We start from the raw sequence: 15,748 nt of genomic DNA, 5'->3' as shown, positions 1-15,748 counted from the left end.
AATCACGAGACTTTAGAGATGCACCTGCTGCTTCCCCTGCTGTGATGCACTGCTGTTTGCTGGAAGGGACTGAGAGAAATTTTCTGAAATTGCTTAAATTTCCTGGGAATGAACCTTTAGGGGAGTACTGCAACTCTGGTTGTATGCAACAGGATTTTGCCTGTGCTCCCTCCAGTATGGTATTTGGGTGGCCAGGAGAATAAATTGCGCTCAGTTGAATTTTGACCCCTGGCTTCTTGGCTGCCACCAACTTGGCTTTTGACCATTGTCAGGTTTTAAGCAAAGGGCTCTTTGTTTGGATAGGATCCATTCCTGAGACAGCAGTTCACTTATGTTGGTTTTGCTGTGAACACAGGCCTAAGGAGGTAGATTCTTCCAGTTTCCCTTAAAATGGTTTTAGACAAATCCTGTCTGTTCTCTTAGGAGGAAAATATCCTCTTTTTACACTTCAAAGAGTGTAAAAAACCACTCATACTAGAAAGCAAAGATGGAGAAGGGTAATCTCAACTTGTCAATGCAAGGGTTTGGGTGGTACACTTTGTGGTGTGGAGGAGGGGGTGAAGGTACCCTCAGAAATCTGTCTGTGAAGATTCCGTTTCACTGCAGATTTTAAATTGTAAATTTTTGTTGGATTTTGCAGAAAAATTCCACATCCTGGGTAGGATAATGGATTGCTTTAAACCACAACTTTCTTTTGAAACATAAGCCGAACTTTAGTATTTGTTTCTGTAGCTATTAAGAGCTTAAGACATTGATTTCTCTGCTCAGGCTGATTACCAGAAATAAGAGATAGCCTAAATTCTCTATTTCTCTGTCTGAACAAAAGTAGCCTGACCTAATAATATTTCCTCCTTTGTCTACATATTAACTCTAGAATGACATTGGCTTTTGGTGCTTAGCCTCAGGATGTAAAAATTGCCTCCTTTCCCATGTGTTTGGCAGAGCAAAATACAATTTGAAAAATATCTTGCTTGTTTAGAAGTTCTAAGAACTGAGGTTCAAATATACTTCCAAGAGGATGATTCCTTGTGCCTTCCTTTCTGCTGTCTTTGTACCTGTCCCTTCCCTGTCCCGGTGTTTAAAAGGAGCTTATACATTTTAATATTTTCCAAGCTGTGCAGGAGAGGAACATGTAGCCATGGCAAACCTTAGAGTTGCTGAAGTTGTGTGGAAGGCAAAGAGAATTGCAAAGCCCTGTCTCAGCACCAAAGGCCCCAGGGAAGCTGCAGAGCCATGTGGAGAGAGTTATGGTGTTTGCTTCTGATGTGCCTGTCCAGGGCGGGCTGAGGTCTCTGGGAAGCAGAGGAAAGTATCCATTTGTCTAAAGTCCCCACGAGGTGGGGCAGTGCTATTCCTGTTTTACAGATGACAAATGGATCTCTTCAAAGGCTAACTCCAGTCACTGAACACCAAAAAGCTGGGCTGCTTTGTCTGAATGAGCCTCTCTGTTTCCACAAGCTGTAGGAAAAATAAAGATTTGCTTAACTGTTGTCAACCTTCGGTTAATCTCCTCTACTTTCACCCTCCCCCAAAGAGAATTTTTCTAGGTCATGCAGAAATGATTAAATAGTACCTTGGAGCAAGGAATGTCTCCCACTCCTTATAATTGCCAGCCTGGCATGCTGGCCACTCGACCATCTTTCCTGACTATTGTTCAGCTTCATGTAACCATTAAATAAAGTTTTCATGTGGATATTTATGTAGAGTGCCTATGGTACTTCAATAGAAGCTGGCAGTAAAGTCTCTCCTGAATCACTCTGTTACCACTGACTCCAGACTTCTTTAGATAATGCTTGATAAAGTTCAAAACATTAATTTCCACCAATAAACAGAAACTGGAAGCCTAGGGAGTTAATAGGGCTTTTTCATCTCAGCCTAACTCTCTGATCCAATTTCAGATAGCAGGAAATATGCCAACTTTAGCCACTAATTAGAGTTACTCTTTGGAGATTATTTGTAGCAGACCTCCAAGCTTCTTATAACAAAAATGCACTGACAGTCCTGCTAGCATAAATATGTTGGCTGTTTGTACTGTAGGGGCCATTTGAATTATGCAATGAATTGTTACAAAGTATTTTAAAATGTATCAGACTTCACAAAAAGTAATTTTTACCTGGAAACCATGGTTCTGTAATTCCTTGGGAACAGTAAGAGTAGCAACGTTGCCATTTTTTTCTCTTTTCTTGCAGGTGCTGAAAGTTTTTAAATAATAAAGAGTAAGGTGGTATTAGTGATTGCAGTTTATTTTTCATATTTTCTTTGATCCTGTTCTGGAGAGTGCTCTTGGCACCATATTTTGCTGAAGTCTGGTTATATTTACTCAGGGTTAGGCTTCTACTCCACTCTAGAATGCATCTTGCCCTCACAGAAAAAAAGGTACTCTTTCATCATAACAATCCTCTTGTTGGGGGACTGACTCTTGATCCCCTCACAGAGAGCTGCAGCTTTCTCAGGAAGTTATGCTTCCCAGTGTAGCTGTGTTTGCTGTCCCACAGAAGTAAGAGATACAGAATCTCACCCAGAGAAATGAAGAATATGAATAAGGGTGTGGTGACCGGTGTGATTATCAGATTCATTCTATTAATAGCTTTTCCTCTTGTAGCACTCTTATTTTTTCCTTTTACCTCACCTCTCATTCAAGGTTGAGCTCTTTTATGTGCAGTTTCTGTAGCATCTAGGTAATGGTGGTCATAAAGCAGTTTATAAAAATAACCAATCCTTGCATTACCCCTTTGAGAAATTCACTGAGCTTTCTGGCAGGTGTAAAGTGATGAGCCAGTGAGAACAACACCGGGAATGGAATCACATCCCCACTTCTCCTGCTGCCCACTGCTCATCCATGAAGATAGAAAAATGTGCCATTAGTGATTGCAGCTTCTGCTAAATCAGTAGGATTTCTAAAGAGCTTTCTACAGAGCACTGCTGAGGAACAGAGAGTGCCTCTGGAGGCAATCGGAGAAACAGAAGCCCACAGGAGAAAGGGAACACTCATATCCTAGACCTTTGTGGTTTGATTGGTTTTTCTATATTGCTATTTGAAAAAGGTGTCAGAACACCTTGGGTGCTGTATCCCTGGGTACTTCCTCTTCCTTTGCCTTCTCTAAACTAGATTCCCTGGCCAGTCTACTGCTTCCAGGGTGATTTTCACATTAGTAATGATGAGAATTAGAGTGTACAGGTAATTCAGAAAAATGAGGATATGAACTAATAACTACAATATGGTTGATATATCAGAAAACATTTTTAAAGAAAAATATTTTGACTTTAAGGTCTTGACTGTAGAAATATTTAAGTTAGGTGAAAAACAGCTTTCCTAACAAAGACACTTTTTGGAAAATGTTGTCCAGCCCAGGCCCGTGCTTCCTTTATGTTCCTTCTTTAAAACAGTGGTTTGCTATTTCACTTTGTTTTGGTTTTTTTCCTACATGAACCTTGCCCTTAAAATTCAGGTCTTGTTTCACCTGAAAATTTATGGATGACTGGAGAAGTGGAAGGATGACAGAGAAAGCATGCAAGTGAAGCCAAATTAATATGAGTGGTAAAATTGATTTTAGTTTGATTCTCCACCTCCAATGAACTGTATGGCCATTTAAACTTTCATGATATGCTAGTACTGATATCAAATGAGGCAGGGATTCTGAGCTGGTAGTGTTTTCTTGCTCTACCTAATAATCTGAGGGGCAGATTTAGAAGAAGTAGGTTGTGTCTTTGAGGCGGAACATTTTAAAGTCATGGTCCCCTTCCTCACTGAAATGAATTTACAAGAGCTAAGAATCCCAAAAGCTGAAATCCCTGCTGAGCTCATATGCCCTCCTCCTCTGAGCTGTTTCAGTGATCAGGCTGCCTGCCAATGCCTTTGTGTCAGTCAGGCAACTACAGGTGATTTTTAAGTATTTAAACATTGCTTCAGTAGTTGTCTCCTCTGTCCTGCCCCATATATTTATATAGCCTGGTGGTCCACACTGGAGGATGTCTGCGGAGCTGTGAATCCCTGTCTGAGTTGTGAATGGATCCATGTCTCCAAATGACTGTGCAAAACAGAAGGCAGTGGAGTATCTGGCCCATCATTCTTTTTAATTAACCTCTCTAAGAAGAAATACCTTAGAGAAAGTGATTTCCATCCTGACCTTTAATGCAATGATGGAGGAACTGACAATCTAAGGGGAACTGTGGCAGCATAAAGAAGATAAATACTGATACTCCTGGATTATCAAACAGGGGGAAAAAAGAAAAAAGCAACAAGTAGATGAATGTAACTTTATTTTAATTCTTATAAAGGATATGATGTCCACTCCTTTAGATCACTTTAAGGCAGATATGCAGCAAAACTCAAGAATGAAAAGCTTTCCCTTTCTTCAATTGCAGATGTACATGTCAGCACAAATGGAAATGTAACTGTGGGCAAGTGAAAGGAAGGGACCTTACACCACCCGAGGAGGTGGTGGAGTCACCATCCCTGGATGGTGAAAAGACTGGATGTGGCACTCAGTGGTTTCATTGAGGTGTTAGGGTTGGACTCCATGATCTTCAATGTCTCTTCCAACCTAGTAACTGTGAATTCTGTGACCTCAGCTTGCAGAGCTCAGAGGTGCAATGCCATCTGCCAAAGCTGTGCCCCAGCACCATGAATGCCCTGCAGCATGGATGAGAGAAGTGGGGAGAATGCATGGGCTGAATTATATCCTAGTGCAGAAGGTGCTTATGTACAACATAAGACACCATGATGCTCCCAAAGGAAACACAGTTAGGAAATTTAAGTAAATTGTTGCTTTGTCTCTCACAGAAGACATCAGGGCAAACAATTTCTTTGAAAAAAGGGTATGTGGGTGGTTTGGCCAGCAGTAATGTTTTGGTTTTGTCTACTGTAGGGAATTACTTTTTTCCCAAACTCTCCCAGCCAGCTTAATTTAGAGCAGATTTAAGTTACACTAGGGGTAATGTATTAAGAGAGTGCCACGACTGTGGAGGTCAACTTCAGCAACAATGTGTATTAGATATTGCTTATAATCTGGATCCCACTTTAAATCATTAGAAATCTAGTGTAAGGACCCATAATTTTCATGGTGTGAAATAAAAAAGGCTGAAATTACAAGTAGTGAGCAGGACAGTGTAAAACAGTAGGTAGTATGTACATGAGTGACACTTTTATCTTACTGCTTTTAGCTGTCATTTTTTATGTCCCTCCCTTTTTGGGTATAAACTTGTGTGCCTACATATTTTTTTACTGTTGTATTCCAGAGAACATATGATCTGTCAGTACACATGATCTGTCTGACCTATTAAATGGCCTCCTTGAACTGCTATAAGCATAGGCATAGTGATGGGTAGATGCTCTGGGATCACTAAAAGGTGTTACCTAGCACCAGAATGAATGTATTTCATTTATAGGATTATGTATATATATACATAATTTATATATAGGAATAATATATTTTATATATAGGATTTGCTCCCAAGTATCTGGACAGCCTGATATTTAAAAATTCAACTTTTGTGCTGCAGGATATTTATCACATCTCAGTTTTCAGAAAGTGGTGATCTCACTGAGTGGGAATTGAAAAGAGAGAGTTTGTAAAGGGAGATGGGAGGAGCTCAGCTTTGCGGTCTTTAATTTTCAGAGGCCAAGCTGTGGGCATAAAATTCCCAATTGCAGGTCAAGCCCTGCTACCTCCCTTGGGAGCAGCAAAGCCCCCAGATCAGATCCAAAACTACTGCTGGTTTGAAAGCCAGTTGCAGATATGCAGTGTACAGAAATGTGGGCGTACTGAAGTGCTCCACCTTTCAATCTGTGATCCTATGTAAAAAGAGTAATTGCAGGAAACGGTGTCTGTAAAACACAAATGTGGATTTGAGCATTAACACCCAGTTAGAGATGAAGAAAAGAAGCTCTCAGGGTTACATGCCTGCTTGGCATTTTATCTAAATATCACTTTCAGTGCCTCAGTTCTTTGTCTTTTTATGCAAAATCCCTGAAAATTCAACTCTTCTTTCTTATCTTGCTAAAATATAGGAAAACAGAATTTTCCAAATGCTTTTCTGAAACTTGACTGGGTGAATGAATTGCTCTGCAGACCTGCCCAAGTCCTTGAATGGAGTGTGAGCTTAACTGTGCTCACCAAGCCAAGGTGCCGTGCCAGCAATCCAGTCTGTGTTAGCGCTGTGATGTGAGTGAGGAGGGAAAGGCTTCTCCTTGGGCACTCTGTTATGCTCCTGCCACAGCTCTCCCACAGGAGCCTGCCTCCCTCCTCTCATGGCACAGAAGGCTGGGGAGGAAGGTCACTTCACTTTAGAGCCTAAGCTGGATCCCAGCATTCTGTTCCCCAGGCCTGAAGTGAGGGTGCACGGCCTTGTGGCAGGGCTGGTCACTGAGCTGACCTCACAGCTCTGTCCTGGGGCAGCTGCCAGCCTGTGCCCAGCCCAGACCTGCCCGATGGGGGGCTGAGAGCAGCACTGGGCTGCAGCTGCTGCTCTGGGCCCTGGGTTCAGCTCAGGAGAAGCATCACCACAGCAGGTGTGAGGTTCTGAGGCTGCCCAACACCCGCACCATGATGACAGGCACCAAGATGATGGGCTGTCACCACAGCAGTGTCATGCTTTCACAGACCTTGAGACCTGAAGAGCAGCAGCTAAGCACAACAGCCTGTGGGGAATGATAAGCCAAAGCCATCTTTTATTACAATTTCCTCTGAAATAGGCTGTGCCCCTGCCTGGTGCTCGAGCTGTACTTCTGTGTTATCTGCCTTCCCAGACAGGAGAATGTGGCAAATGCAAAATCCCAGCTCCATTAAGATCTTTGTCAAGCTCGCACATTTAAAATATCTGGAAGAGACAATCTCAAGTTTCAAGGCTTTATGTTAGCACTTAACAGCAGGCTTTGAAGCCTGTTGTTATACCCAGGGCTCAAACCAAGAGAGAGCAAATTGGATAAATTGAGATTATTCAGGAAAGTTCTTGGGTTGTTTAAACTATAGGCACCATCCTGTACTGTCCAAATGTACAGCATTAACGGCCCTTAGAGAACAAAAATCAATAGCTAATGAAAATACTTTGTTTTCTTTGCAGATTGCTTGTACTCATGCAAAGCCTTGGGATTTTGAAAGCATATTACCTCTCACATCCTGACAGACACATTTGAATTCTGAATAACTTAAATGTTTTATTCACTGTGGTTTCATTATAACTTAATCACTACTGATAAAATTTTTGTTTCAACTACATGTTATTCAAATTTTATATCAAAGAAAGAAACATGACAATTTCTTTTAACAATAAAAAATGCCTTATCCCTGGAGAAGCTGTTAAGCAAATCTTCAACAGTATAATATTGGACTCAAAATGTTGAGCTCTTCCAGTCCTGTGCACTGTCCAGTGATGGGGCTTTTTCCCAGTCTCTTGCTGACTTTTACGTAGCTAAATCTGAAAATATTTAAAGGTTACTCCTGAAGCCCTGTGAAAAGCGGTTCCCTGGCCTTCTGATACAAGCAAAGTATTTGTCTGTGCCAGAGGTGAAGCAGAGGGGTGTGGATGCTGAAACCCCAATAGTATAGTGTGAGCTCTGCATCTGATTCAGCACACGACCTTCTGAAGTCACTGTGGCACAGCTTCTGAAAGCCATGGAGCTGTCAGCAAATTCTGCCTATTCCAATAACGTGCTTGCTAAAGACTCTTACACCTGTTCCCAGAGTTAAACCAGCTTTGCCTGCAACATTCTTATGTAACTGTGTAGCTGCATTTCTATCAGAGATTTTCTTGACCTAGGAAAGTAGGTTGCAAATGAAGGGCAAACAAAACTAGAGACACAGCACTCAGCTTTTTTATGTTGCAAGAATATTAAATGTTGAGCCAGGTGAACGCTGCAGATGTAGCAACCTTACTTCCAAGAAGTTTGAAAAATCTAAGTCCATATAATTCATTGACAGCATGACTGTCTGGCATTATTGTTTTCACTGGCTTCAATATTCTGTATTCTTCACCACTACTAAGCAAAAATGACTCCTGTACAGTGGAAGGTTGCAGTTTTATGAAATGTCATGTTTTTCTGTTTAAGAAGAAACAGAAGAACTCTGCATATGGCTCCATCTCTAGTGCAGCAGTATACTGTGGTTGCAGTCTTACTTTTCCAAAGTTTATAGAAATAAGGACCATGGAATTTGGTTTTCCAGCTCTTGTACATGTTAGTGCACACACACTTAAATATAAATATGCACCTACTTATTGTTTTACTGACTGCTCAATAAGGGATGGTAGAGTTTGAGGCATGGAATTTGTTTTAGTAATCTGAAAATTAGACACATAGTCTAAACTTTATATAAATAGTCAGGGCTTCTATACTCAGTTGAGAGAGATGGTCACCTCCAAGAGATTATTCATCACTTGAAGTTTAATCAGGGGACAATTACTTAAGACTGGATGTGTCTTTCTGGTCATTAAAACTGGACGGAGTAAATCCCATCCCAAGTGGCTAAGGAAACTGCCCAATGAAGTTGTCTAAATACCTTTAGTTCTTATCAACATTCCTTAAGATATGATGATATGCAGCACTTCACAGTATATAAAATATAAGCAGGGACAAGAGGACTTGAGAACAATACAGAGACAGTGTCCAAATATGCAGGACTTGGATAAGGAATGTTAAAGTCCACCCAGAATTGAATCTGATGAAGGACAGGAAGCGCAACAAGAAAGACTTCTACCAGTAGATCAGCAGTGAAATAAAAACTAGACAAAACACGGTCCCAGTGTTAAATGGGTAAGGGCCTTTTGACAAGGAATATGAAAAGACTGAGGTGCTCAATATTTTGTTTGTCTTGCCTTCAGGAATCCCAAGTTGTTGAAATCATTAAGGAAGTCTGGAGCAAGGAAGATTACTATCTGCTAAAGGAGGATCAGGATAGGGAACATTTAAACAATTTGGACATACATAAGCCCATAGGAGCTGAGAAAATGTGCCCGTGAATGCTGAGAGTGTGGTCCAATGTCATTGTGAGGCCACACTTACTCTTTCAAAAGTCTTTGAAAAGTCATGGCAATTTGGTGAGATTCCTGAAGGTTGAAGAATGCAGATATCCCTTGAGTCTTCATGAATTACAAGAATGAGGATCCAGCCTCATATCTGTCCCTGAAAGTTTATAATAAGGTAGCAAATAGTCCTGGAAACCATTTCCTAACATAAAAAGAACAGAGGTGTTTGGAGTTGTCAGATATATGAAGTGGGGAGTGATGTCTGACCATCCTTCCTAAATCTAGTTGAAATATGAGGTTCAAAGGGTTGTGAGTATTGGTCTCTAGCTTGAAGTACAGCCAGAGACCAATCACTAGTGCTGTGCCTCAGGGACTGGTGCTTCTCAAGGACTTCATTAACCACCTGGATAATGGGGTAGAGTGTAAGCTCAGCAAGTCTGCTGACACTACAAAACCAGGAGGTGTTGGTACATGAGATAATTGTCTCCCATTCAGATGGACCTGACAAGCTGGGGAAATGGGCAGAGAAGAACCTCATAGAGTTCAAGCAAAGGATGCTCAGTTTTGCACCTTGGGAGTAATACCCCCATGTGTCAGTGTAACAATCACGTGTGTGTGTGCTGGAGATGTGTTAAAGAAGCTTTGCAGAAAAAGACACGGAGGGCCTGGTGAGCACCAAGGTGAATGTGATCAGCAGTGTGGTCTGCATGAGGAAGAGTGTCACAAGCAGGTTGAAGGAGGTGATGTTTTCCCCCTACCCAGCCTTGGTGAGACCCCATCTGCACTGCTGTGTCTGTTTCTGGGTTGCCCTGTACAACAGAGATACTGGAGGTGAGTTCACTGAAGTCCTCTAAGATGACTTGGGGACTGCAGTACCTTTTATGTGAGGAGAACCTGTAAAAATTGAGATTATTTAACCTTGTGTTTATTTTAATCAATGTGCTTAAATGCCTGTTGGGAAGGGGAAAAAAGAAATCAGAACTAAACTCTTCTCAGTGGTGCTCAGTGAAAGGGCAAAAAAGCAATGGCCACAAATTGAAATATGAGAAATTTCATTTAAACATTAGAAAAAGGCTTTTCCATTGGTATTGTACACTAGAACAAATTCTCCAGAGAGTTTGTGGAGTCTCCATTCTTGGAGATAGTCAAAACTCACGTGGAAATGGTCCTGAATGACATTTTCCACCTTACCCTTTTTTCAGCAGGAGAGTTAGACTAGACAATCTCTTTAGGCGCCTGCCAGCTTCAGCTGTTCTGTGAGTCTGTGATTGTGGGGAGGTTTAGGAGTTTTCAGAATTGCAGCCAAACCTTTCTTTGTCTCTCTTATCATTAACAAAACAGTAAGAGCTCTCTCTTCTGCAGACAGTTTACTTCTGAAACTAGGAGAACGTTAAATCCACAGAAATATTGTAGAAATGCAAAATATGTACTTGTTGCCTTCTTATTATTAACATGTAATTAATTTGATTTTGTTTAATGACAAAGGAATAAATAGCTCCTCAATGTGTATCGTTAATGCACAAACAAAACACACAAAAACTGTTATGGGATAGCAGCTTCACAAAGGAACATCTGTTAAAGGAAATGACCGAACAAAGTCATTGCAAGACCATTATTCACTAACTGACTGCCTATTGAGAATTAAATGACACAAATGCCTTATGCCCACTGGCTTTTCATCTCTAGCAAAGTGGGCTCAAATCCTTAATAAGGCACCAGGTGAAAAGGAGTCTCTTAGGCCTCTGTTCCAAATCCCCTGTTACACACCATATAAATCAGCACATTAGCAGGCTTGCCTCAAGGGAAAAGCAGGGCTAGGACAGCAGGTGTGTCACGCAGCATAATTGAGATGCAGCAGCAGAGCAGGCTGGTGCTTTTGTACAGTGCCAGGCTGTTTCACACCACCTCCATTGATCTGTGACTTTCATGAGTGCTAGGCTGGCTCCTAATTCTAAAAGTCCTCTCTTCTGCTACATCAAGGAAACCCTTCAAGGGAAAAAAAAATTTTGCTGTAATTTATGGTTGAATAAGCTAAGTAATATGGGATCCTCAGGTATGAAAATATCTGTCAATAAATAATTTGGAATACACAATGGCTCAGAAAACAATCGAAGGCCTGTCTATTTTTTTTCTCATCAAAGGCTACTCAGGCTGTTGTGAAGAATATGCTGTGAGTGAGAAGACAGACGATGTGTCAGGCATTAGCATGTTATTGTGCAGAGAGAGTGGTTTTACTCTGCTGGTGCAGATCTGCCAGTGGGGTGAAAGAGTGAAGTGAGGCTGAAGGAGGCAAGGATTTCTGTGAGCAATATTAATAAGGAAAGGAAGTGTAATCTTAGCAGTACAGAGTGATAAAAAAAAGTCTCATTGGAACTTCCAAAATTCTGAGAATCACTCCCGTTACAATACTGAGCATTCCTGTATTGTAGGCCATTTGTTATTCCTACAAAACAGCAGTGAGGAACAGTCAGAGGACTTCCTGTGAGCCACCAGACCTGGCAGCTTGTATATCCCAACCAGCCATGCTAATGCAAGATGCCATCAGCTTCAGTGTAGACAGCACTAAAAACCTGTTTGATTCAAAGTTCAAGGCTCTGATACCACATATATTTCCCTGATAAAGCACCAGAGCAATGTGGTTACTGTCATAAAGCACAAGGAGAGGGTTTCCTGGTAGTTGTATGGATTCAGAGTCCCATTTCTAAGGCTCAGCTGAATTATTCCTGTTGACAATGCAAGGTTGATGTGTTGAAGTGAAGCAATAATAGGAGCAGCAGAAACATTTTGTTTGTTCTTACCAGGAGTTATTTGCAAACCTGCCAAACTGGAATAGTCTTTTTCCCCCCCATCTTTTGCTTAGCAATTAGAAAACTCTTATTAGTGCATAACTCTTTTTCCTTGTTGATGATTAGTAGACTGTCTCCCAAAATTCTGGATTAAATTGATGTGTTCACTGCTTTAATCTTGGGGAAGCAAATTATTCTCTCCTGACATTCAGATGACTTTACCAGTATGACATAAAGAATTATATTGGCAGAAGGATGCAGGTGAAGTCCAAAAGCAGGGATCCCAATTAGCTGCTGTGGAATAAATCCCATCTGCCCTTCAACCTTTCAAACATGATACATTGGATTCCATACACTCTATCTAGCTTTGGATCTGAAAAAATAAAATGAAAGTGGGTATTGAAAATGCATGGATGAATGGAAGTACTGGGGAATATTCATTAATATCGTCCTAAATTTAACTCTGCAATTGCCTTGAGTTCATGAGAAGAATTCTTTTTCACAAAAAATGTTAGTGTTGTTGCTCTTTGCCTCCTGAGACAGAATCAAAGGGAGACCTTCTGAATTTATTTACATGAAAAGTAATGACAAGAGAGAAGAAATATGTGAAAGTTGAAGATTAAGAAACATGGGTTAGTACAGAACAATTGGATATCATTTCGGTGATGTTGGAGAAAGCAGCACAAATCTCCGATTTCAATTTTCAGTCTCCACTGAAAGTCCAGACAAGCTTTGAAGATATCATTATTGCAAATCACTTGTGCCTAATTCTGAGTCTCTGTTTCAGAAAATTACTATCATCAGACTAATAGTAAGTAAATGCATAAATTATTACTAGCAGCCTCACATGATATTGAGAATTTCAAGATCTCGGTCTCTGAATAACTTTAGGCGTTATGATTGAAATGCCATTGTTAGGGTCTTGTTTCTTTGCTGTATGGGGATGTTTTTCCATCTGCAGAGAGAGTTACAGAGAAGCTTTCCACAGGGTTGTGGAAAACTCTAACCCTTTATGTAGTTCTTAGAGGCCCAAACTGTAGATCCCTTCTGTAAAAGTGCATGTGTGTGTAGCATTAATGCCTGAGTCTATTGCTCCCTTCAGTAGAAATTTCAGGTAAGGAATTTTGCTATCTAAACCAAGGTCTATTTACTTGCTTTGCATCAAGTTTTACAGTGTGACTTGTTCTTGGTAAAGCAGCAGCAAAAGATAATTTCTTGTGCAATGAGCCAACAGCTTCACTGAGTCACATCCCTCAGTTAATGTCTTGATTTGAAGTAAGTAGGAAATTTGAAGATGGAAACAGCTTTTCACTCCTGAATTTAAGACTGGTTTTGTTTATCAAGGACCATGGGGTCAATATTTTTTAATAGCAAGAACTGGTTCTGATAATATGGTTGCTATGGAAAGATTAGAATTTAATTTGACACAAATTGTGTCTATGCTATAGTATCAAGCTGACATTATAGAGTAGTAATTACTCTCCAGTGTGTTTCATATGAAATTCTTACTTTGCACATGATCACCACACCAGTTATATGCCATCAGTCCCATGGTAGTATTTTGAAGGAGGCTTGGTGGGCTGCTAACACAGAAGGAAACCACATCATCAAAGGAAGACCTTGAGACCCATATAATCCCATTTTCATCCTTTAGTAGAACCTTAAATAAGGTCTGAGATGGTCTTAAATAAGACTAGAATAATTCATTAACTTTGAACACGTCCTTTGAGCATAGGAGCATTTCAAACTTATGTAGTTGGTGCTATCAAAGTTAATTCTTAAAAATAACTGCTTTACTGTTTTATCCAAGATTTTAGTGCTATCTGTAGCACAGTAATGTGAACTGCTGCAATGTCTTGGAGACCAAAAACATAATTCCTTTACCTAAAGAAATATGAGATTGCTCTTTTCATAAATCCTTAGGTGGTGTTGGTACAGAAATCCTGTTGACAGTCATAACAACATGTGTCCTTCTGCCTTAAGGCAGGATAAGCAAAACAGAAATTATTTCTGACAGATACTATCTAATCTCTTTTTAAAGAACCCTAATGAGGGAGACCCCAAAATCTCCCTAGGCAATCTTTTGCTGTAATTCCCTATCCTTACACTAAGTTTACAGTGGGGGTAAGAGAGTATTTAAAAATAAAGGAGAATTGAGGAAGCAAAAGAGAGAGTAAGAGTGAGAGTTATAAGCTCCTCCAACTGAAGTTTCTAAAAGCAAGAATTTTTAATGCAGGTCATCCCATAAAGGATATTTGAGGAAGTGAGATGATGTAGTATCTAGGGATAAAATGGTTCCTGTGGAAACCAGAAAAGGAATCTTTCCTATTTTTCCATCCCACAAACTGGCATTTTACATTACTGGAAAAGCCTAGGAATGCAGAAGAAAATGTATTCTTTGATCACAGTCCTAACACTAAGCCAATCTAACAGAGAATTAGAATTGTAGACGCATTAGGAAGACTCAGAATGCCACTCATGGCTAGATTAAAGTGGAAGCTCTTGAACAATTTTCTTCTTCACATCAGAGCAAAAAACTTATCTCCCAGAAAAATCAAAACACGGAAAAAATATCCATCTTGACTGCTTTGTAATCTAATTCTGTGTTATAGGCCAAGTTGTGAGGAGGGTGTTTACAGCAATGAGGTACTAATGTATTCATTGGAAGCCAAAGTGGTCTCTGAAAAATACTGAAGTACAAAAGCAATTACCATTAATCATTATACACAATGAAAGTAGAGTTATTGTGAGGTAATAATGCCTTCTGAAATAACACATTACCACCTAGGATAAAAGAGCAGCTTCTGCATTGCTATTGCTGCTCTCTCGTGAATGCTTATGACGTCCTTTTTTGCCATCCAGGTGGGTTCTGACCTTCGTAAAGAGCATGGTTCTCCAACAGAGAAAGCTCATTTTCCATAATAATGAAGAGCATAGTTATTACAACCTCTGGGCATGCAAACTGGAAATATTCGTTTAAAGCCCTCAAACAGGCTTTTGCAAAGGAAGAGAATGGCTTCTGCCCAAGTGAAATTCAGCTACTGTGCAGAAAAGCGGGGCCAGCTGTCTGTATCTCTGTACTGCCAATTTCTTAAGCAGACCACGTGCCAAGGGTGACCTTCTGCACCAAGCACGAGGAACTGCCTGAGTGCAACTCACAGTCACTTCTAGCACAAGTGAAGGAAGATGGAGTCAACCCGAGAAAGCAGAATTGACAAAAGGCTTAGTCAAAGAAGGAGGGTCTTTTATCTGATGGTGAGGCAAGGAATGTCAAGGGAAAATGATAACCAGCAGTACCTGAGGCACCTACAATAATGCCATGGGCAAGGAGCAGCATTGCCTTGTAGGCAAGTTCAGTGCCACTGATGAGATGAGCTGCTTAGCAATTTGCCCTGACAGCAACAGCCTCTCCTGTACCTGCCCTGTGTACTTTGTCAAAATAACAGAGGAATGTTCTGACGTACTACTCGAGTGGAAATGAGCTGATACAGAGAAGGCACAGGAGATAGCAAACAACAAGCTGTGAACTTGAAATCATGCCTTAACTTGTTTTAATCCCTAGGTCTCAGAGAAACACTAAACCTTTTGGGCACTGTTAGCAGCGTTACTTAAATCCCTTTATAAAAGATAGTGTGCTCCTTCACGGACTTCAGTGCAGCACTTCAGGGAAAGCTCATACTACCCCTTCAAGAATTCTTCCTAGAGAGGTGCCTGAAGGCAAGTTATTTTTACCTGTTTTCTAGGTAATTTGTGGGCCTATTGATTTCAAGCCCATTATATTAAAGTAGGGTGGTCTACATGATTCTAGTCAGGAACACCTGTAGATGAGTGACTGCCTGACAAATTGCTAGCTATGGTGGAACAACTTGGGAAATAACTTTACAATTTTTAGCTTTCTGCTTAGACCTTTAAATTCTCTTAAAACTTGAACTAGGGAGAGTCTCTTTTGCAAAAAGAACTGTGCATTTCAGTGCTGTGGAGCTGGGGAGAGAAAGAAGAAG

General features: G+C 40.6%; 1 protein-coding gene across 1 annotated transcript in view; it reads right to left on the bottom strand.

The window, feature by feature from the left end:
* Nucleotides 1–2,135: 2,135 nt before the first annotated feature.
* LOC129133887 (uncharacterized) overlaps nt 2,136–15,748 on the bottom strand; it is a 306,814-nt gene continuing 293,201 nt past the window's right edge. The window contains exon 5 of the transcript XR_013181048.1: nt 2,136–2,192. The gene's annotated coding sequence lies outside the window, so the exon portion shown is untranslated. The remainder of the gene's footprint in view (nt 2,193–15,748) is intronic.

Source organism: Agelaius phoeniceus, chromosome 2 (genome assembly GCF_051311805.1).
Source record: "Agelaius phoeniceus isolate bAgePho1 chromosome 2, bAgePho1.hap1, whole genome shotgun sequence".
Taxonomy (NCBI): domain Eukaryota; kingdom Metazoa; phylum Chordata; class Aves; order Passeriformes; family Icteridae; genus Agelaius; species Agelaius phoeniceus.
The sequence above is the reverse complement of the archived record's forward strand: the minus strand, read 5'-3'. Positions and strand labels throughout refer to the sequence as shown.